A 22,582-nucleotide genomic window follows, 5' to 3' on the forward strand; every position below is an offset into this window, starting at 1 on the left:
CTTGATCCTAGTTCAACGCTTACCCTTCTAGTAGGGAAGCTCCAATCACTCAACGGAGGCCCTGACCCACCGGTCTCTCTGGGTTTCCTGAAAATCATTTAATGTTCGGAGGTGAGACACTTCTCAGTAAGGAAAAATAAACTAAATACAGCTGTGTGACAATATGAATATTTAAGGCACTTATACATATACAATACATTTCATAACTCTGTAAACATTTATCATATCATACTAAATTCTCATATACTTTCATATTTATAATAAATAATAACATACATAGAATATCTGTTATAACTGTAATACTGAAAATATACCCAGAATGAAAAGTTAGCTAATTTCATGTATTACCCCCCATGACGGGTTGTGTAGCCCGAAGGCGGGACCCGACAATGGTTGGTTGATCACTGCCGAGTCAAATATGTCTGTAAGTACGATGAGCCCGCCACACCTTGGTTCAGACTGCCAGGTGGACGTCCATACTCTATTGAAAGCCACATCAACTATCCATCTCCCATCCCCTCGTGGGATGGTTAGCACTAATCTAAACGTAGATATTTAATCTACATATAGCTACTATATCGAGCTCCTGAAACTGAACTAAACTAACATCCAGGTTCTGATAACATATAATACATGATATAATAGAGGCCTCGTGCCGATCATTTTCATAAATACGGCCTCGCACAGTAATCATAAATACGACCTCGTGTCGAAATCATACATAAATACGACATCGTGCCGATATCATAAATACGGCCTCGTGCCAATAACATAAATACATGGCCTCGCGCTAGAATCGTTTCAGGTATATACATTCTGAAAATAAATCATTTATCATATATTCATCAAAATCATCACAACATAACTCATCTTTTCATAATACCTGAAAACATGGTTTGCTTGTAAATTCTTTCATGTCATAATACATTTCACGTAAAATAATATTCATGCCATACATGTGCTGTTAAAAGTCATACTTCATATTCTAAAATCATGGTTTTCTGGCATCTCATACATACATATACATTTTAATCATCATAGCAGTATTTTCCCAATCGTACATTTCATTCGTAATAAACAAATATAACATATGCTTTTTTGAAAATAGATTTACTCATAATTAATAATAATTTGCATGGAAAATAACTGCTTTAATTTATTCCCTTACCTAGCTGCTGAGAAAGCCCCTAAAATATCCTGATCTAACCCCCGTAGGATTTCCTAATAAATACCCTGAAACTGAAAATTCCCAGTATTAAACTTCAGTATTTCTACGTGTACATCATTTCCTATAACTACCACAAGACCAAATTTGGCTTAAAAAGCCTTACCTCAACTTAGGGATGATTTCCAACTTGCTTTCACCAACGCTTCGCTTCGGCAGATTTGGAGAGAACTTCCCCAAGAGCATCGTGGTGACTTCAGATTGTCGATCTGGCATAAATCTGGCCCAAAAATGATGAGAGAGAGAGAGAGAGAGAGAGGGCCAAAGGGGAGAGAGAGAAGGAAAAGTTTGCTTAGTTAAGAAGATAAAAATCGGATTTTTGTATATATATAGAACTGGATTCGTCGACGAATCCTTCATTAATTTTGTCGATGAAATTCAGTCCTCGTCGATGAAATTCAGTCGACTCAAAAACGCCCCTCAGTTTTTCTTCATCGACGAAATTCAGTCTTCGTCGACGAATTTTCTTCTGCCCTCGTCGATGAAATTCCTGTCTTCGTTGACGAGTTCTCTGGTGACTTCTTTTTCCTCTTTATTATTTTAAATTCCATTTTATTCGGGTTGTCACATCTACCATGCCGCTCCATATAGTACACACAAATGTGTGTGGTCCATTGAGACCATTTTCAAATGGATAGAATCGATACTTCCTCACCTTCATCGACGACTATAGAAGGAAGACTTGGGTTTACTTCTTGAAAAGGAAATTAGAGGTGTTCAACAAGTTCAAAGAGTTCAAAGCTCTTGTGGAGAAACAGAGTGGCTATCGCATTAAGTCACTTCAATCAGACCAAGGAGGAGAGTACAAGGATGAAGCTTTCCTGGAATTCCTTAAGCAACAAGGGATTCAAAAACAGTTCACACTGACCTACACTCCCCAGTTGAACGGTGTAGTTGAAAGGAAGAACCGCACAATCCTTAACATGGCCAAGAGCATGTTAAGGGATAAGAATGTGCCCAAGAGTTTTTAGGCAGAAGCAGTGTCATGTGCAGTCTATCTACTCAATCGGTGTCCTACATAGAGTATTGATATAAAGACACCACATGAAACCTAGAGTACTCACAAGCCTAGTGTGAGTCATCTTAGGGTGATTGGCTCCATAGCCTACACCAAGATCTCAAAAGTAAGAAGGACAAAGATAGAAGATAAAGGAGAGAAGTGTATCTTTGTTGGATACGGTGATAGCACCATGAGATATTGACTCTACAATCCCATCAACAAGAAAGTCATTCACAGTCCGAATGTCATTTTTGAAGAAAATGAATCCTGGAAATGGGACCAGGCTAAATCTTCCAAAGATGCGGAATTGACACTTGAAGGAGAAGAACCCACACAGACAAGAGAAGTGGCTATCGAGTCACAAGTTCCCGAACTGTAAACACCTCCACGTGGTTCACCACAGAGGAATGAAGCTCCATCACCAATTGAGCGTGAAATCTCAGACATGAGGCCTAGAGGAGTTTGAAATCTAGCTGACCTATATGAAACTAAAGAACTAATAGAAGAGTATATTACTCTATACTATCATCTGTTGACCAGTGACCCGATTAGCTTTGAGGAAGCTAAAAAAGAAGAAAAATGGAGAAAAATGATGGATGAGGAGATTCAATCCATCAAGAAGAACAAGACTTGAGAGTTGACAAATCTCCCGAAAGGCCACAAAACTATTGGTGTGAAATGGGTTTACAAAACCAAGAAGAATGCTCAAGGAGAAGTTCAGAGAAACAAAGCAAGACTTGTCGCAGAAGGCTACAAGTAGAAAGAAGGGATTGTTTATGGAGAAATCTTTGCCCCGGTTGCTAGGCTTGAAACAATCAGATTACTAATTTCACCATTAGCACAAAATGGATGGAAGATTTACCAGCTGGACGTGAAATCAGCATTTCTGAATGATTTTCTGGAAGAAGAGATCTATATCGATCGACCACCTAGATATGTGAAGAAAGGCAAAGAAGATAGAGTGTAAAAACTTGACAAAGCACTCTATGGCTTGAAGCAGGCAACTCATGCATGGAACGTGAGGATTGATGACTGTTAGCCTTAGTGGCTACACCATCATTGTTTAATGTGTTTTGATGATATTAACTTATATGCTGTTCCTAGTGTTTTCCTATCTTTGCAGATCATGTTTAGTACAGGTACTCATACATGAATTATTGGATCAAAGGCAAAGATCAGATCGAGTAGACGTCAAGAAGGAAAAATCAAATGGACAAGTACTCGGAATGACCCAAGCACAACCAAAGAAAGCTTAAGTGTATAAATTAATTGTAATAAGCGTTGTGTGAGTGAGTGCGTATTATAACTCTTGCGATGTGTATCTTGCATGATTTCTAAGTATGAGTTGAGCCATTACATAAGCATACTAGGACACATGAGTTTATAGGATTGCACTAAAGACATAAACACAAACTCACCTTTCATAGCTTTCTAAGTTAAAACAAGAGTTTGTCAAATGAATCCTAAAACTCAAATATGTTTTCAAAGGGACAAGTTTTTAATATCCTAGTTTTAAGAATATTTTTATACTTAGTCCCGATTGTGTTAAAACAAGTTTAATGTCCTAAAGGTTCAAAGAAAGTCGAGTATATTTACAAAAGGACATACTAAGCATATAAGATATCAAAATGAGTTTTCAAATGTGTTTTATTAATTAAAATATCTTATATTCAAAAGGAAACTCATTTGGATAAGTTTTAATCTTCATTATACTTAATATATTTCATATAATTTTTTCCAAGAATGATTTGAGTCATTAAAACACTTTTTGATAAGGAAAAACAAAGTAATCGTCACTGCCGTAGTGCAGTCTTGAGTCCTGAATACCTTACGGTATTTTAACCATAACTTTTTATAAAAAAGTATAAATGGGACAATCTTGGTGTCCCTGGAAAGATAAGACAAAATTACACAACTTTCATTTTGGTGACTTTTTCTGATTTAGGGAGCTCGTCGACGAAATTCAGATTTCGTCGACGAATTCTGGGCAGAAGCGCCCCAACGGGCGGAAAACGGCTAGTTTGCCAAATAAAGTATTTTTTCTTCCCCCCAACGGCTCCTAAGGCTCTTGAGCTATAAATAAAAGCTTTTAAACTTGTATTAAAATGGTTTTGAGCATTGTTGATCATATTTATGAAAAATATCATTTTATCCAAAACCTAAGCACTTTGCACTTTGCATTTTAGTTATTCTTCACAAGTGCTCAATCCTCTCTTGCTCACTTATCTTGTAAGATTCATTCCTTGAGAGAATAGAGTGAGGATTTGGTTATGTTTCATATTGGCTCATTTAAGGAGCATTAAATTGTATTTCCAATCTCTTGTAAGGTTCTTTGTGAACCATTGTTATAAGGTTCTTTGTGAACCGAAGCGAAGGCTCTTTGTGAGCGCGGTAGGGGTTCGTTCCCAAGTGTAGGGATTTGTTCTCGAGTTGTAAGGCTTCTCCAGCGGTGAAGGAATATCTTTAGTGGATTGTGGAATCCTTGGCTTGGTGCTAAATCTTTAGTGGATTGTGGAATCCTTGGCTTGGTGCTAAGGCATGGACGTAGGCTTGGTACCGAACCACGTAAAAATACGGTGTTGTTCTTTCTCTTCTTTACACTCTTTATTTTATATCTTGTGCATGATTTATATTTATATTGCGATATAATTTTTTGTATCTTACCAAGAGTTTTTATTTTGTAGAAAAATACATATTCCGCAAAAAGAGTCTATTCACCCCCCCTTTAGACTATATACTCCGGGCTGGGACTCCCAACAATGACTATTTCCAGAAGAATGTATTTAAGAAGTGTCCCTATGAGCATGCGCTATACATGAAGATGAAGATAGACGGAAGCATGCTGATGGCCTACCTATATGTTAATGATCTAATCTTCACCGGCAACAATCCAGAGATGTTTGTCTCTTTCAAGAGGAGCATGGTCAAAGAATTCAAAATGACGGATATTGGCCAGATGGCTCTTTTTCTTGGAATAGAAGTCGTGCAAAGTGAGAAGGGAATCTTCATCTCCCAGAGCCACTATGAAAAAGAACTGAAGAAGTTAATTTGGGATGGACAAATGCAACCTTGTGACAACTCCAGTTGAAATGGGATTGGAATTAAGAAAGAATGAGGAAGGAGATGTTGACCCCATATATTTCAAGAGTCTGGTTGGAAGCTTGCGGTATTTGACGTGCACCAGACTAGACATATTCTATGGAGTTGGACTTGTCAGCAGGTACATGGAGACTCCTGACCAGTCCCACCTGAATGCAGTGAAGAGGATACTCCGCTATGTCAAGGGTACTATCACCGATTGTATGCTCTATTCATCAAGAGGTGATTGCAAACTTATCTACTATTTAGATAGCGATTGGGGAAGAGATCTTGATGAAAGAAAAAACACGAGGAGATTCAAATTTTTCATGGGAGATATAGCGTTTACATGGTCATCGAAGAAGCAACCCATCATAACGTTGTCATCATGTGAAGTTGAGTATGTTGCTGCCAGCTTAACTATTTCTTATGGTATATGGATTAGGAATGTACTAAAGTATTTGGAATTTCTTCAAGATAATCCCACAGAAGTCTACATCGACAACCGATTAGTGATTGCACTTGTGAAAAATCCAGTTTACCTTGAAAGAAGCAAACATATTGATGCTCGGTATCATTTTATAAGGGAGCATGTCAAGAATAAATAAGTGGAGTTGATATTTTGCAGAACGTATGATCATATTGTTGACATTTTCATGAAACTACTTAGGTATGATATTTTTGCAATACTGAAGACAATACTCGGAATGACAAAACCAGGAGAGTCAAATTTAAGGGGGGATGTTGAAGATTAAACTTGAATAGTGGGACGGTGGTAGAAAAATTTGACGGCAGTAGCTTCATCAACTAGCAGCCCACTTCTGTTGACATTGAAGATTGGCGGCCACCAACCTCACCAACCATGCCACAATCTTTGATTATTTTGATTTAGAATTTGCTATAAATAGGTGTGTGTATGTAATGTATAAGGTGGTGAAGAGAGGGTGAATAACCAGTGAGCGAGAGTGATTTTAATTCTCCTTTATGATTCATTTTGAAATAAATTGATAGTGTTCATTGTGCAATTGATTCTCACTGAGTTTCAGTCACAACTAGTGACTGAGTGTCCTCTCCACCCATAAAAAAAAGGAATATTTTGATTAATCAGTGAAACTAGAATCTCCTAGTGGTTGCCTCTAATTTTGATTATGGAAGGATGTCTTTAAGTTAGCTAGTTAGAATAGGGACTAATGATCATTAGTGCTTAAGCCCAGAGTAATGACTAAGCTATGGTTAAGGCTTTTATATTCAAAAATGAGTTTAGGTTTAAATAATATATATCGAGATGGATTCCCTAAAGCTCAAATCTATGCAATGGACAAGATATGCTTAACTTAAGATTTGTATATTCAAGCATGGATTAAGCATTAAAAATTTGATACCAAGCCGGGATACTTTTGTCCATTTGGAAGTGGATTTTTATCAAGCTATAGCCAATGATTTCATATTTTAACCAAAGAATATATGCATTTAGTTTAGATTGGTTATATACTTGGATTTGCAAATTGGCTTGATTTTCAAATGATCTTAGTATATCAAAGGTGGAATGAATATGTTAAGATTTGACATTTTAGGAATATACCACTTCATAGGCCAATAGACATTACTCCCCCAAAGCCTAGAACCTAAGAAAAGCATTTATGTAACTCCAATTGGAATTCGTTCCTCCTTAAGTTCTAATGAGTTTCCTTTCTTTACAACCCATACCATTTTTCTATCTTTGAGTCTTGATGGGTTAGGACTAGGTGGCACTTTGATTCTCCATACTCGTTTGGGTTTCACACCTTTTCTTTTAAATGGGAAATCAAATTTTATGTGCCTCTTCTTTTTACATAAGATGCATATGGTGTGAGTGTATGGACTGAAGGAGGTACTAGCATAATGTTTAGATTCTTTTACAAAGTACCCTATGTATAGGTTTTTCCTTTTCCTATTTTCAATTCCATTAAAACCTATACCTTCTTTATCTAAGGTTATCTTTTGTGTATCTAAGAGTTTGTCAAATTTTTCTTTACCTCTATTGAATGTATGGATGATCTTAGACTGGTCTTCTACTTTCTTTTCTAGATCTTGCATTTTTGAATCTTTCAAATCTTTGCAAACAGTTTGTAATTTAATAATCTCTTTAGTCATGTTATTTGATTTGCATTCAAGTTTCGTAATAAGAAGATCTTTATTATTATCATTTGAAGTCTGAGATCTTACTGCTTTCTATTCTTTTTCTAATTTTTCATTATTGTTTACTAACACTTTGATTTTAAAACCATTTTCCCTTTTAACAAAAAATATTGACTCATATTCTTTCTCACATGCCTCATACTTGTTATTCAAAGCAGTATATTTTTTGTTAGCTTTAATAAGTGACTTATGAATTCTAACATATTTAATTTGTAGTTCTTCATAAGTAGGTATGCTCTCACTATCACTACTATCACATGATTCAAAATCAGATGCATCATTCAAATCATCACATGAATCATTTCCAGAATTATCTAATAGCATAGAAGGATACGAGTTTACCTCATCATCGGTTAGAGAAATGAAGCACGATTTACCTCCTTTATGGCCTTTTGAGCTGGAGTCACATGGAGCTATAGAATTTTCATGCTTAGATGCTCCATATATCTCTTCAAGTTCCTCCCATATTGCTTTAGCATTTTGAAATGCCCTTATTTCACAAAAGATATTAGTATCTAAAGCATAAAATAGAATATTCATGGCATCAAAATTTATTTGAATTAAACTCATATCATTATCATTTAGCTCAATTTCTAATTTGGGGATTTCAACATTATTGACACTTTTCAAAGGTACGATATCCCTTTGAATAATGATTCTCCAAGTCCTCCAATTCAATGATTTTATAAAGATAGTCATTCTAAGTTTCCAATTAGAAAAATTTTCACAAGAAAACATTGGAGGGTTTGTAGAGAACTTACCCTCATATAATTGGGATACACCAACATGAGCCATTTTGATCTTTTACAAAATAACGTTTAAGTCTAAGTAATGAGGCTCTTATACCAATTGTTAGCTTTGGTGCAATCCCAAGAAGGGGGGGGGGGGTGAATTGGTATTTAAAAATTCCTTCCTAGGTCAAATAGTCTAGCAGCAGTATTACACAACCTAGGGGTAGTCTAAGTATATATGAAATTGCAGATATGAAATATTTACCAATATTTAAAGCATACAACGCAATTTCAGTACTTCTCAACTCAATGCAATTCTGTGTCTATTAGATGCGCAGTATATTCAGTAAGGAAATTAAATCAAGCACACAACAAAATATAATGTAGGAAATGTAAAAGTGACACCGAATATGATATCGGGGTTCGGCCAATTCTGCCTACGTCCCTGCCTTGGCACCCCCGCACAAGGATTACACTAAGGCTCACTTAACGGGTGGAGTGGCACCTAAACAACCAGGTCAATTAGCATAGGGCTGACCTCAACATTTACAAACAATCCTTACTAGACTGGATTACCGCCCCCTCAGACCACGCCTGTAATACAACAGTATTTTTGTGACACGCCGATTTTTCGTACAAATTTTTTTTTCTCAATATCAATAATAAATAAATAATCACGTCATAAATCCACAAATTGGCCACATCAACAATCCTACTATCACTCACACGACTCGACCCACATTGGGTATCGGGTAAAAAGTTATTTTATTATACAACCTAACAGTGGAAGACAATATATACATATTAGTCAGAATACAATAACTAGAGTATCCATATATACGTATTCACAATACTATCTCATATCCAAAAACAATACAACCCTAGGGAATCACACCTCCCTAGTCTAAACTCACCTTGTATATCAGGGTCCCAACTCCCTATGATCACAGAGCTCTACCACCTGGCCTATCTCTGTGCCTTAAAAAATTTAGATAATTTGGGTGAGACACATCTCAGTAAGAAGGAATAAATTATTTATAGTGTGTGGCTATATGAGTACAATTATAATACACTTTACTTTTCAAATCACCATTTCATATGAGAAAATACACTGATATACACATTCTCATAATCGTATAGATATACAACAGAAGCTTTTATAAGCTTTAAAACCATTTATCAAATTCAATGATATCCAACACATAATTATCCGTGAAGTTCTTGAGAATAAGGAAGATTACCCACCCATACAGGTAGCTTCCCTTTGCCCTAACACGTTATGCAGCTGAGTATGGCCACATTTGATACCTATCAGGGCACTCACCTTACTCAGTAAGCCCTCAGGCGGAGAGTTTCACTTTACCTTAATTGTTTATATTACTAACTCACACTGTTCCATTTCTCAATTTTATCATTCTTTATTTCTCAATTTCCATTCTTTCTTTCATTTCTCAATTTAGCCAATTTTATCATTCTTTCACTTTTCGTTTCCATTTTATTTTCCAGCTCATGAGTATCCTCGGAATCAAATACCAACATCGCATCTATAACTCATGGCCACCTTGAGGATCTTTCTATACACGCCATTCTTCCCCCCATGGTCAAGGTTGTGCGGCCCGAAGGCTGGATCTAACCGCGGTTGGCTGACCCGATTAGATCAAATATCATATCACATATCGCGTCTGTAGTACGACTGGCTGGCCTATAACCCTGATCCAGACTCAGGGGGCCCAACAACCCTACAAAATGGCACAGTATACTGTCGCACCACACGCTCCAAGAGTCCGTGTGGTTACACTAACACCACTAGCAATGGTACCGTGCTCAATATATAACCATCCAACAAGGTTTACCACCACATACCCGCAATCATTATACGATATTGACATTTTATCATTCATATTTCACGTATTTCCACATTTTTCATTTTCATATTGCAAAATTAACATTACAATATTTTCATTTCACATATTCACATTTCAATATCAGTATTCTCAACACATTTCATCATTCAAATGATATTTTCTCAGTTCGTATTTCATCTCATCTCACACTATCATATACATATATTATTTCACAATTACTCAATATTTCTCAAAACACATTTCCATATTTCACCTTTCTTCATTTTCTCAGAGAATACATTTCTTGCACATTTCACTTTCATCATTTTCCCACATTTCAATTCTCATATTAAAACACATTTTAGTATCACATATTTTACAGGGTAAATCATCTAACTCATTTTAAACATTTCTCAATATAAATCATATGCCACACAAATTTCATCTGATATTTATATCATAATAAATTTCAGGTAAAATAACATACGCCATTTTCACATATTTCTCAACCCATAATTTTTACAAAAAGACTGTTATAATTTATTCCCCTTACCTTACTTACTGAGAGTCTCGCTAGAACCCAAAATCTCACGCCCTTGGCGCTCGAAATTTAACTCCTGCAATTTACATTTTCCCTAGATTAATTAATCTATTTCTCCAAAATAATACTCATCTAGCCTTCCCTAGGCTTCATATGCCTCAAATTAATATTTAAACCATTATTTAACACCCCCACCTAATTTTTAGAATTTTGTGTGTGGGTCTCAAAATTACACCCACGGCACTCACCCGGACCCTAAATTTCAGAAATCCTACTTCAGCCCTAGATGCTGAATATTTTAGCATTTCTAAATTAATGCTAATTAATGAAAAATAAGCCCCCTAATAACCCCTGTACCCCAAATTTAAGGTTTTGGCCTGACACCCCCATGTGAATTTCATCCCGCTAGACTTGTAGAGAATCATCCCTAGATTCTCGTGGTGGTGTCCGTTCGTCAATTGGGCTTATATTTTGCAAGAAATTAAAGAAAAAGGAAAAAATGGCTTACCCTAGGGAATACACCTACGCCGCTTCTACTACCGACCCGCTTTGGTAGAAATGACGGCAGCGGAGAATGAAATCTAGCGGTATCTTTGGATTTTCAATTGGGAGAAAATTCATCATGAAATTGAGGAGAGAGGGAGAGAGAATGAAGAGAGAGAGAGAGAGAGAGAGAGAGAACTTGCAGAGCTGCGCAGGATGAATAAAAATAAAAGAAAAGAAAAGAAGAAGAAGAAGAAGAAGAAGAAGAAGTAATCCTGAAGCTTCCAGCTTCAGGATATAATAATAATAATAATAATAATAATAATAATAATAATAATAATAATAATATATTTAATTAATATTAATAATAATATATGAAATTAGAAATAACTTCCTAAGAGGGGGGTGAATTGGCTTCTAAAAATTTCTTTTAATTCCTTTTAAGATACCTTAAACTTCTTTTATTTCTTTTAACTAATTCTTAACTTGTTTGTTTAATTCTTTAATCAATCAAAAACCTTGTTCTTTTATCCAATCAATAACACAATTAAACAACCAATCAATTAAATGCAATCTTCAAGTCAAACAATCAATTTATTTGCCAAGTACAAGTTAAACAACAAACAACCAAACCAAAATATAAGGTATTCAGCACTTTGGTAATATGAGATCTTGAGATAGTTAGTTTGTTTATATAAGACCTGTGATTATGAATTTGAAAACCTTGTGAAGAATGTAATTTAATATTCAACAATCCTTTCACAAACACAATAAAGCTTTTGTTCTCAGCCTTATAAATAAATTTGAATCAAGCCCTGTATATATGGGTTTGCTTAATATGATGTTCAATACAACATTCAATCACTCTTTCCAAATATTCAAAACTCAAATAAACTTTCAGTTAATTTATCTTTGAGTGTTTAACTAAGAAACGTACTCTCATATGGTTTCCGAAAGATATGGTTTAACTAACGTACTCCCTTTTGGTTTCCGCAACCAAAATCAAAATAAAACTTTAAGTTTACTTGATTCCCAAATATACGTAGTATATATGATTTTCAATTTAAACCATCCACACAATTTAAATCTGTACTGAAAATAAAGAGTAGGGAAAGAGAAAATGAGATGGAGATTTTTACGAGGTTTGGCTTATACCCAGCCTACGTCCTCGCCTTTGGTAAACCACCAAAGGATTCACTAAACCTTTTCCTTTAACGGGTGGAACAAACCTTTACAACACTCCTTGGGTAAGGTTAGAGCCCGCCTTCTCCAAACGATATCCCCTCGTCCAGTTACTCCTTACATAGGCTAGAGCCCGCCTCTCTAAGCAATATCCCCTTACTTAGTCAACGATCCAAACAACCCTTGGAATCGTCAATCTATAAGATACAAATCAAATATTTGTGTACAAGAACTTGCTCACACAAAGAGTTGATTAGTACAACAATTTAGAAACTAATATACTTCAAAGTAAATAACAATATGGAATTTAACTTGAAGCTCAATGAAGTATATCACCAATTTAATTCTTTCAATGGATGAAAGATTTTAGAATTGTAGCACAAACTTGGTGGGTAAAATCAACAAGAACTCAATAAGCTTTGTGCAAGTTGAGAGCAAGAGAGAGCCTTAAGAAGTTGAGAGCAATTGGAGAGAGATGCTGAATTTTAATTCTTGGTGTATAATTCAATAATCTTTGAGGCTTTTTATAGATTTTAAAAGGTAAGTAACTTGGTTCTCAAATGTGTTGAAATATCCCCCAAGTTTCCATAAATTTTGAGTCACAAACAACCTCATTTAAAAATTTGACCGTTATGAGAAAAATCAAAATAGCCGCATGGTAGTTGCCTGCCACAATCCTCTAGTCGTCTGCCATGTTATTTTTAAAGGAATAGCAGGGGTAGTAGCATGGCATTCGCCTTCCAGAACTAAACCAGTCGCCTTGCATAGCTACCTAGGTGCCTAGCATGTTCAGGCAGTTGCCTGATATGCACACATGCTGCTGTTAACTTCAAGCACCCTTCTATTTAGTAATAACTTTTTCTGTATAAATCTGAATTTGATAATCTTGGTGTAAAATGAAAGATAATAGAAAATTCTACAACTTTCATGTTGAACACTTTTTAAAATAAAGAGTTTTTAATAGAGAAAAATATACCTCAATGTAGATGTCGAAAAATTAACAGCATTTTGAAAATCCTCTTGTTGGTGCTTTTTATTCCAAAAATGATTCTAACCTTTTTGAAATAGTTTTTGACCTTATAAAATTATTTTCCAAGTACGTTTAAAGGTATCTAGGTCTAAGACATTAACCTAAGAGCTTCATGTATCCATATTGAAATTATTTGAAGTACTTACATGGAATTTCCTAGACTTTTTCAAATTTTCAATCCTTGAATTCCTTGAGATATTTATGTTTGCTTCATCTTTCTTTGAGCTTTCCATGTTGATCACTTGTGCTTTTATTCTTGAAGCTTTTTCTTTAATATCAATACTCTCATGATCTTTCAGGCTTTAAACTTTAAATCCATTGTTGAATTCATGCTTTAAGCTTCATATTGAATTCATTCTTTAAAGTACAAGCTTTCATCAATTCTTTAACGCTCTATCCTTGAGTTCTAAAAATATATCACTTAAACAAAACATGTTAATTTCTACTTATTTGTTAGCATCAAAATAGGATATTAAGCCTTGTAAGACCAACAATCTCTCCCTTTTTGATGAAGACAAATAAGAAGCAAAAATTGGAGTGAGCCTTAAGAAGACTCTCCCTTTCAATAAGCATCATCTTAATAATATTTTCAAAATCAATATCAATTTCAAAACCTCTTTTACAATCATGCTCATCACTATCAAATACTTCTCCTTTTAATATATATTATGTTCATGCTCAGTTTTTGCAATTTGCAATACTATGCTTAATTTTTGCTTTAAAACTTCTCCCCCTTTTGACATCCATCAAAAAGGAAAAAAATGATTAAGTTCAAGTGAAATCACATGTTGAGCATATCATTAAACATGCATATCAAACATATGTACACACTCAATTTATTATTTTTCAATATAGCATGTGTAGTGTGTTATAACAACCATATCTTACTTAACAACTTTTTCCTTCTTTGACATTACTCAAGATATCAATAGTTGATTTTATGATACCGATTTAAAATTGAAGTCATGATATCTATTTAAAATTCATGATACCAATTAAGAATTGATACCAATTGAAAATTTAATTCGTGATACCAATTGAAATTTCTCTGAATTGATTAATGGGGAAACAATCATAATATAAGCAATATGACATAACACTCCCCCTGAATTCAATACGTTCAGTGTTGTTATCAATTATGCTTTTATCATCCTAGGTATCAAAACATTGATCCACATCATGTATCAAATATCAATATCATGCCAATATCATCAATGTCATACCATGCTCACACATATAATTATACTTGTCATGCTCAAAAGCAAATTTAACTTTTAGATTGTGATACCAAGTGAACTTTTTAAAATTGTGATACCAATTAAAATTTTTTTAAATGTGATACCAAAAATATTCATGGATACCAAAGGCTTTATAGATACCAAAGTCATTATCACATTATTCACAGATCATGGATACCAATATAAAAAGCAGTAAGTCTATCCATGTAATTCATCAATAGCATGCCTGATTAAGAATTAATCTCATGTCAAAATTCATGTTTATACTCAATAATCCCATGCTCAAATTTTCAACATAATGAGCCATAAATTTTCAATATAAGTCAAGCATATCATGCAGCATATCATATAGGCATGTAAGCATATATCATATCATATAAACTTATCTTAAACTCTTCTTTAAGTTTTTCTATTTTAACTAGTTTGTTTGTTGATCATGAATTAAGTTACTTTCCCAATTTTTAAAGAAAATGACTTAATCCATGGAGTTTTTCACTTATGAACTAGTCTTTCATCTTGTACCCATAATTTCTTGGGTCCGGTTGGTTTAACAAGGGATGATTCCTTAATTCTCCATACTTGTTTAATTTTCACACCCTTTCTCTTAAATGGACATCAAACTTTATATGCCCCTTATTCTTACATTGATAGCATAGGGTGTTAGTGTAAGCATTAAGGAATGTGCTTGCATTATCTTTGGAGGCTTTTGAGAAATAGCCCATGTAAAGACTCTTTTTATTTTTATTTTCAACTCCATTGAAACCAATGCCTTCTTTGTTTAATGACATTCTTTGTGAGTCAATCATCTTATCAACGTTTTCCTTTCCTTTTGTAAAGTTGTAAATAACTTTATCCTTGTCTTTGATTTGATTCTTAAGATCATTTAACTCTATGTCTTTCTTGTTATCAACCTTCTTTAATGATCCCTCTAGCTCTAGAGATAATTTTCTTATTTTATCTTCTAATTCAGAAATATATATATCTTTCTCATATACCGTAGAGGATAGGGATCTAAGGTCTTCCTATCATTTTTACATTCTTGCATTCTAATTCTTTAATTTTCAAGTTGTTTTCTTTTTCAGCAAAAGTTTTAGCTTCTATTTCTTTCATTGCAGCATCATACTTATTTTCAATTTTCTTGATCCTTGAATCCTTTTCCCTTTCAGCATCTTTAAGGAATTCTAACTCTTTCATTAATCCTTCATTTTTATTTTTCAATGAAGCATTTTGTTTATTTACTTTGATGAGCATCTTATGTACTTTGAATAGATCATTTTGAAGTTCATCATAAGATGACATACCCTCATCACTTGATCCATTACTACAAGAATTATTTGAAGATTTAGTGAAAGAGCTTTCTTCATTATCCCATGCCATAAAACACCTGTAGGCAACCTCTTGGTCACTTATTTCATTCTCCGAACTACTTGTACTATCCCAAGTAGTGGCTTTCATGGCTTTCTTGTTTTTCTTTTTAGACTCCTTTTTTAATAGTGGACATTTTGATTTTAAATGTCCAACTTTTTTGCAATTGTAGCATTTAGGAGTTCTATTCTTTGATTTCTTGCTAACTTCTTCTTTTGATTTATCTAATTCAGATTTTTGATTTCTTCTTTTGAATTTTTTACTCCTTCTTAGTATCCTTGCTAGCTTTTTAGATATGAAGGCTTCTTCATCTTTATCCATTTCACTACTTGAGTTTTCTTTTAATGTTTTAAAGGCTATTGATTCTTGAGCTTTGGTTTTTCTATTCTTTTCATTCATTGTCATTTCATATGTAAGGAGAGAACCTATAAGTTCATCTAAGGAAGTGTTTTTCAAATTTCTTCCTTCGGTTATGGCAATGGCTTTTGGTTCTCATATGGTTGGTAGCCCTCTAAGAATTTTCCTTATCATTTCATAAGTAGTGTAGGTTTTTCCTAGTGCATTTAGGGAATTGATTATGTGAGTGAACCTAGTAAACATATTTGTAATTGATTCATCCGGGTTCATCTTAAAGGCTTCATACTCGCTTGTAAGCATATCAACCCTATTATCCCTAACATCCGTTGTTCCTTCATAAGTAACTTCTAACTTATCCCATATTTCCTTAACTGATTTACAAGCCATTACTCGATTAAATTCATTAGCATCAAAGGCACAATATAAAGCATTTATAGCACTTGAATTTGTTTGGAGCATTTTATAATCTTGATCGGTCATATCTTTCTTCTCTTTTGGGATTTGTTTTCCATCTATTATCTTAGTGGGAATTTGACCTCCGTCTATAACAACTTCAAATACTTTCCAATTCATCGTTTGGAGATAGATTTGCATTCTCTTTTTCCAAAAAGTGTAGTTCAAACCACAAAAGATAGAAGGCCTAGTTGAAGATTGTCCTTCTCCAAAGGGAGCTACCCCTAATTGAGCCATTTAGATCTTTTTATAGCTTCTAGTTAAGAGTTGCTATAACCCCGCTTTGATTCCAATTGAAATTAGGAATAGCTTCCCAAGAGGGGGGTGAATTGGCTTCTAAAAATTTCTTTTAATTCCTTTTAAGATACCTTAAACTTCTTTTATTTCTTTTAACCAATTCTTGACTTGTTTGTTTAATTCTTTAATCAATCAAAAACCTTGTTCTTTTATCCAATTAATAACACAATTAAACAACCAATCAATTTAATACAATCTTCAAGCCAAACAATCAATTTATTTGCCAAGTACAAGTTAAACAACAAACAACCAAACCAAGATATAAGGTATTCAGCACTTTGGTAATATAAGATCTTGAGATAGTTAGTTTGTTTATATAAGACCTGTGATTATAAATTTGAAAACCTTGTGAAGAATGTAATTTAATATTCAACAATCCTTTCACAAACACAATAAAGCTTTTGTTGTCAGCCTTAGAAATAAATTTGAATTAAGCCCTGTATATATGGATTTGCTTAATATGATGTTCAATACAACATTCAATCACTCTTTCCAAATATTCAAAACTCAAATAAACTTTCAGTTAATTTATCTTTGAGTGTTTAATCAAGAAACGTACTCTCGTATGGTTTCTGTAAGATATGGTTTAACCAACGTACTCCCTTTCGATTTATGCAACCAAAATCAAAATAAAACATTAAGTTTACTTGATTCCTAAATATACTTAGTATATATGATTTTCAATTTAAACCATCCACGCAATTTAAATATGTACTGAAAATAAAGAGTAGGTAAAGAGAGTGAAACGGAGATTTTTACGAGGTTCGGCTTATACTCAGCCTACATCCTCGCCTATGGTAAACCACCAAAGGATTCACTAAACCTATTTCTTTAATGGATGGAACAAACCTTTACAACACTCCTTGGGTAAGGCTAGAGCCCGCCTTCTCCAAATGATATCCCCTTGTCCGGTCACTCCTTACATAGGTTAGGGCCCGCCTCTCTAAGCAATATCCTCTTTCTTAGCCAACAATCCAAACAACCCTTGGAATCGTCAATCTACAAGATACAAATCAAATATTTGTGTACAAGAACTTGCTCACACAAAGAGCTGATTAGTATAACAATTTAGAAACTAAGATACTTCAAAGTAAATAACAATATGGAATTTAACTTGAAGCTCAATGAAGTATATCACCAATTTAATTCTTTCAATAGATGAAAGATTTTAGAATTGTAGCACAAATTTGGTGAGTAAAATCAACAAGAACTCAGTAAGCTTCGTGCAAGTTGAGAGCAAGAGAGAGCCTTGAGAATTTGAGAGCAATTTGAGAGAGATGCTAAATTTTAATTCTTGGTGTATGATTCAATAATCTTTGGGTTTATTTATAGAATTTAAAAGGTAAGTAACTTGGTCCACAAGTGTGTTGAAATATCTCCCAAGTTTTCATAAATTTTGAGCCATAAACAACCCCATTTAAAAATTTGACCGTTATCAGAAAAATCAAAACAACCGCGTGGCAGTCGCCTGCCCCAATCCTCCAGTCGCTTGCCATATTATTTTTAAAGGACTAGAGGGGCAGTAGCCCAACAGTCGCCTACCAAAACTATACCAGTCACCTGGCATAGCCACCCAAGCGCCTAGCATGTTCAGGTAGTCGCCTAGCATGCACACATGCTACTGTCAGCTTTGAGCACCCTTTTATTTTTTGGTAATAACGTTTTTTGAATAACTCCAAATTTGATGATCTTGGTGTCAAATGAAAGCTAAGAGAAAATGCTACAACTTTCATGTTGAACATGTTTTAAAATAAATGGTTTTTAATAGAGAAAAATACACCTAAATGCAGATGTATAAAAATTAACAGCATTTTGAAAATCCTCTTTTTGGTGCTTTTCATTCCAAAAATGATTCTAACCTTTTTGAAACAGTTTTTGACTTTATAAAAATATTTTCCAAGTATGTTCAAAGGTATCTAGATCCAAGAAATTAACCTAAGAGTTTCATGTATCCATATTGAAATTATTTGAAGTACTTATATAAAATTTCCTAGACTCTTTCAAATTTTCAATCCTTGAATTCCTTGAGGTCTTTATGCTTGCTTCATCTTTCTTTGAGCTTTCCATGTTGATCACTAGGACTTTTATTCTTGAAACTTTTTCTTTAATATCAATGCTCTCATGATCTTTCAGGCTTTAACTTTAAATCCATTGTTGAATCCATGCTTTAAGCTTCATATTGAATTCATTATTTGAAATACAAGTTTTCATAAATTTTTTAACGCTTTATCCTTGAGTCCTAAAAATATATCACTTAAAAAAAACATGTTAAGTTCTACTTGTTTGTTAGCATCAAAATAGGATATTAAGCCTTGTAAGGCCAACAATATATTTTATTAATAAAATAAAAATAAATTTTATTTAATTAATTTTTTTTAAATCCGATTAATTAATTAATTAATTAATTTTTTTTTTTTGGAATCAATCCACTAATCTTTTATATCCCTTTTTGGGGTTATTACAATTTTCACAATATAACTGGTACATTGATTATGCTTCTCAATCAAGTAGATATGTACCAAAATGCAACACAAACAAATATGCACTCACAGATGATATGGATTTAATGCTCAGGATAGATCCAATATGTAAACTCTCTAAGATGTGTGAGTGTATGTATATGTGAGAGTTCAACCTTTGATTCAAGATAAGATATTCAACACATAGATAATCAAGTTTAACACAATCCAAATCAAATATCTAAAGGATATTGTAAATGTATAGCACAATAGATATTTTGGATTGAAACTGGAAAAAACATTATCAAAGATTATATGCAAGCTTGTATAAAATAAAATATTTGCAAATCAAAATGCACAAGCTTGATGAGTCTTGCAATCAAGATGCAAAGACTCACTAGCTGTAAGGGTATTCCCGTTCAAAGATTTATTGTTTAAATCGGGGGAAAAACCCTAATTAAGAACTCTCAATGAAAATAATCAATCAACAAGCAAGGAGAGTTTTAGTAATGTAAAACACTCAAAAAAAAAAAAAAAACACTCCTGGGAACTTGATTTATTAAGGGAATAGCAAAAGAAAGAGTGTATGGAACTAGTATGAGTTAAATGAGATTTGAAAATTTGAGAAAATTTTTCCGTAATGATCTTGCTAGTCAATCCTTAATTTTTCAAATGAGAAGATATATATAGGCAAGGGAAAAATTATGACCATTGGGGACTCAATGGGCACTATTAGAAAAGTTTAAAACAGATTTAGAAAAATTAACCCAGTTTACCCCTTTTAATCTTTAATAAAAATTAATTTACCCCACGAGATTCGGGTGCCCGGTCTGAGGTTTGGGTGCCCAAATATACACACTCAAAAATTCATTTTTTAAAGGTTTGGGTGCCCGAAATCAGAATCGGTTGGCTGAATCAAAGTCAGTAACATTCTGCCCATGGTTCGGGTGCCCGAAGCTAAGTTCGATTAACCGAACCAGCCAATTCGGTCGCCTGAGCCCATTTTGAACGTGATCGTTTGGGTGTCTGAGTAGTTGAAAAGGAACCTAACACAGGTTCGGGTGCCTAAGGAAGATACGCTCAATATAGGTTCGGGTGCCCAAAACATGAAATCAACATGTTGACTTCTTCGGTCGTTCGAGCCATTTTACACGAATCTCAACCTTTTCAATTTAAGTACATTTTATCTCAATTTTGATCCCTGGATTGTGAATGAAAATGGGGACTTATTAGTGCATATGTGTTGGGACCTAAGGTCTTTTCAAGAACGCCTAAAAACCTGACGTCGATCGACCGAAGGGTGCTCTAAGGTCATTCGGTCCATATGGTCTTGTTGAGTATTAAATCCTATCATGCATGCGGATGCATTATTACAAACCATATAAATTATTACTTACCAATTAAAAATGAATGCAAATACAATAGAGAATAGGTATTCATTATTTCGATTCTTCAGACGCCATAAATGAAGCTGGATCTTCATAGTCCATATGGCTTGCTTGAGTTCCTACCAACAGTGCCTGCTAAGGACATACCTGTTCAAGAAGCTCAGTGCACAGGTGAGAAACATTGGTTTTGTCATAATCAAAACAGGATCAGACTCATAGAGTCAACATTGATGACTTTAGTTGGTTTATAAGTGTTTCATTTTTTTCTCTTAGAGCTATATTCCTTTTGAACACTTTTATGAATCTATTATGTAATCAAAAAAAATTAGATTGGATTTCTTTATAATAAGGCATACTTTTAGATGATTCATTACAAGATTAATCACCAGTTTCATAAGATGAGGTTGAATAGGAACTTACCTTATCGTCTTTTGCTATGAACCACAGGTTAGTCATCTCATGATCGCTTGATTCACTTTCCGAGTCACTTGAACTTGAGTCATCCCAAGTTACTTTCATTCTCTCTTTTTATTCTTCTTGACATCTTTCTTGAGTTGTGGACAGTTAGTTTTAATACGTTGACCTAATTTCTTGCAATTATAATAGGTAGGGGGTTCACTCTTTGTTTCTCTTTTATTAGTCTCACCCTTATCTATTTTTGAGCCTCTAAATTTTCTAGCGAATCTCTTGTTCTTATTAAGGAATTTTCCTAAGCATCTAGTGAACAAGGCTAGATCATCGTCATCTCCCTCATCATCCTCTTTCTCGTTGGAACTATCCTTTGAAGCTTTTAGAGCTATTATTTTCTTTTGTTTATTACTCTCAGAAGCTCTTCCATTCATCGCCATCTCATACGTGAGAAGCGAACCTATTAATTCATCTAAGGAAACAGTTTTCAGATTTCTACTTTCAGTTATGGCAGTAGCCTTAGGTTCCCATATAGGAGGAAGTCCTCTCAAAACTTTCCTAATCATCTCGTAAGTAGAATAGCTTTTACCTAGTGCATTAAGAGAGTTAATTTTATGGGTGAACCAAGTGTATATACTAGTTATGGATTCTTTTGGGTTCATCATAAAGACCTCATACTTGCTGGTAAGCATGTCAATTCTACCATCCCTAACATCCACGGTTTCCTCATAGGTAACCTCTAACTTGTCCCAAATTTCCTTAGCTGATTTACAACTCATAATTCTATTGAATTTGTTTGCATCTAATGCACAATATAGCACATTCATTGCACTAGAATTAATTTGTACTTGTTTCATGTCTACTTCAGTTAATTCCTTTTCTTCTTTACGGACTTCTTCGTTGTCTATAGTTTTAGTGGGAATCAAGTAACCATGTGTGACTACTTTCCATACTTTATAATCCATGGTTAGGAAAAATATTCTCATTCATTGCTTCCAAAAGGTGTAGTTTTCACCGCAGAAGATGGGAGGTCTAGCTAAAGATTGACCTTCGCCAAAAGGGTATACTCCTAACTTTGCCATAGGGATCTTTATGTAGCTACTTGTTAGGACATACTACAACATACTCTCTGATACCAATTGAAATTAGGATGTATTCCCAAGAAGGGGGGGGGGGTGAATTGGGTTCTTTAAAAAGTATTTGCGGAATTTATCATTTACTTTAACCCTTTCTAACACAAATCCTATTTCTATTAGATATTGTACTATATCACTAGGAATAGTAAATGTGAATGCAAGATCAATACAATACCTTGATTTACAATA

The sequence above is a fragment of the Malania oleifera genome, chromosome 7 (genome assembly GCF_029873635.1).
Source record: "Malania oleifera isolate guangnan ecotype guangnan chromosome 7, ASM2987363v1, whole genome shotgun sequence".
NCBI lineage: Eukaryota > Viridiplantae > Streptophyta > Magnoliopsida > Santalales > Ximeniaceae > Malania > Malania oleifera.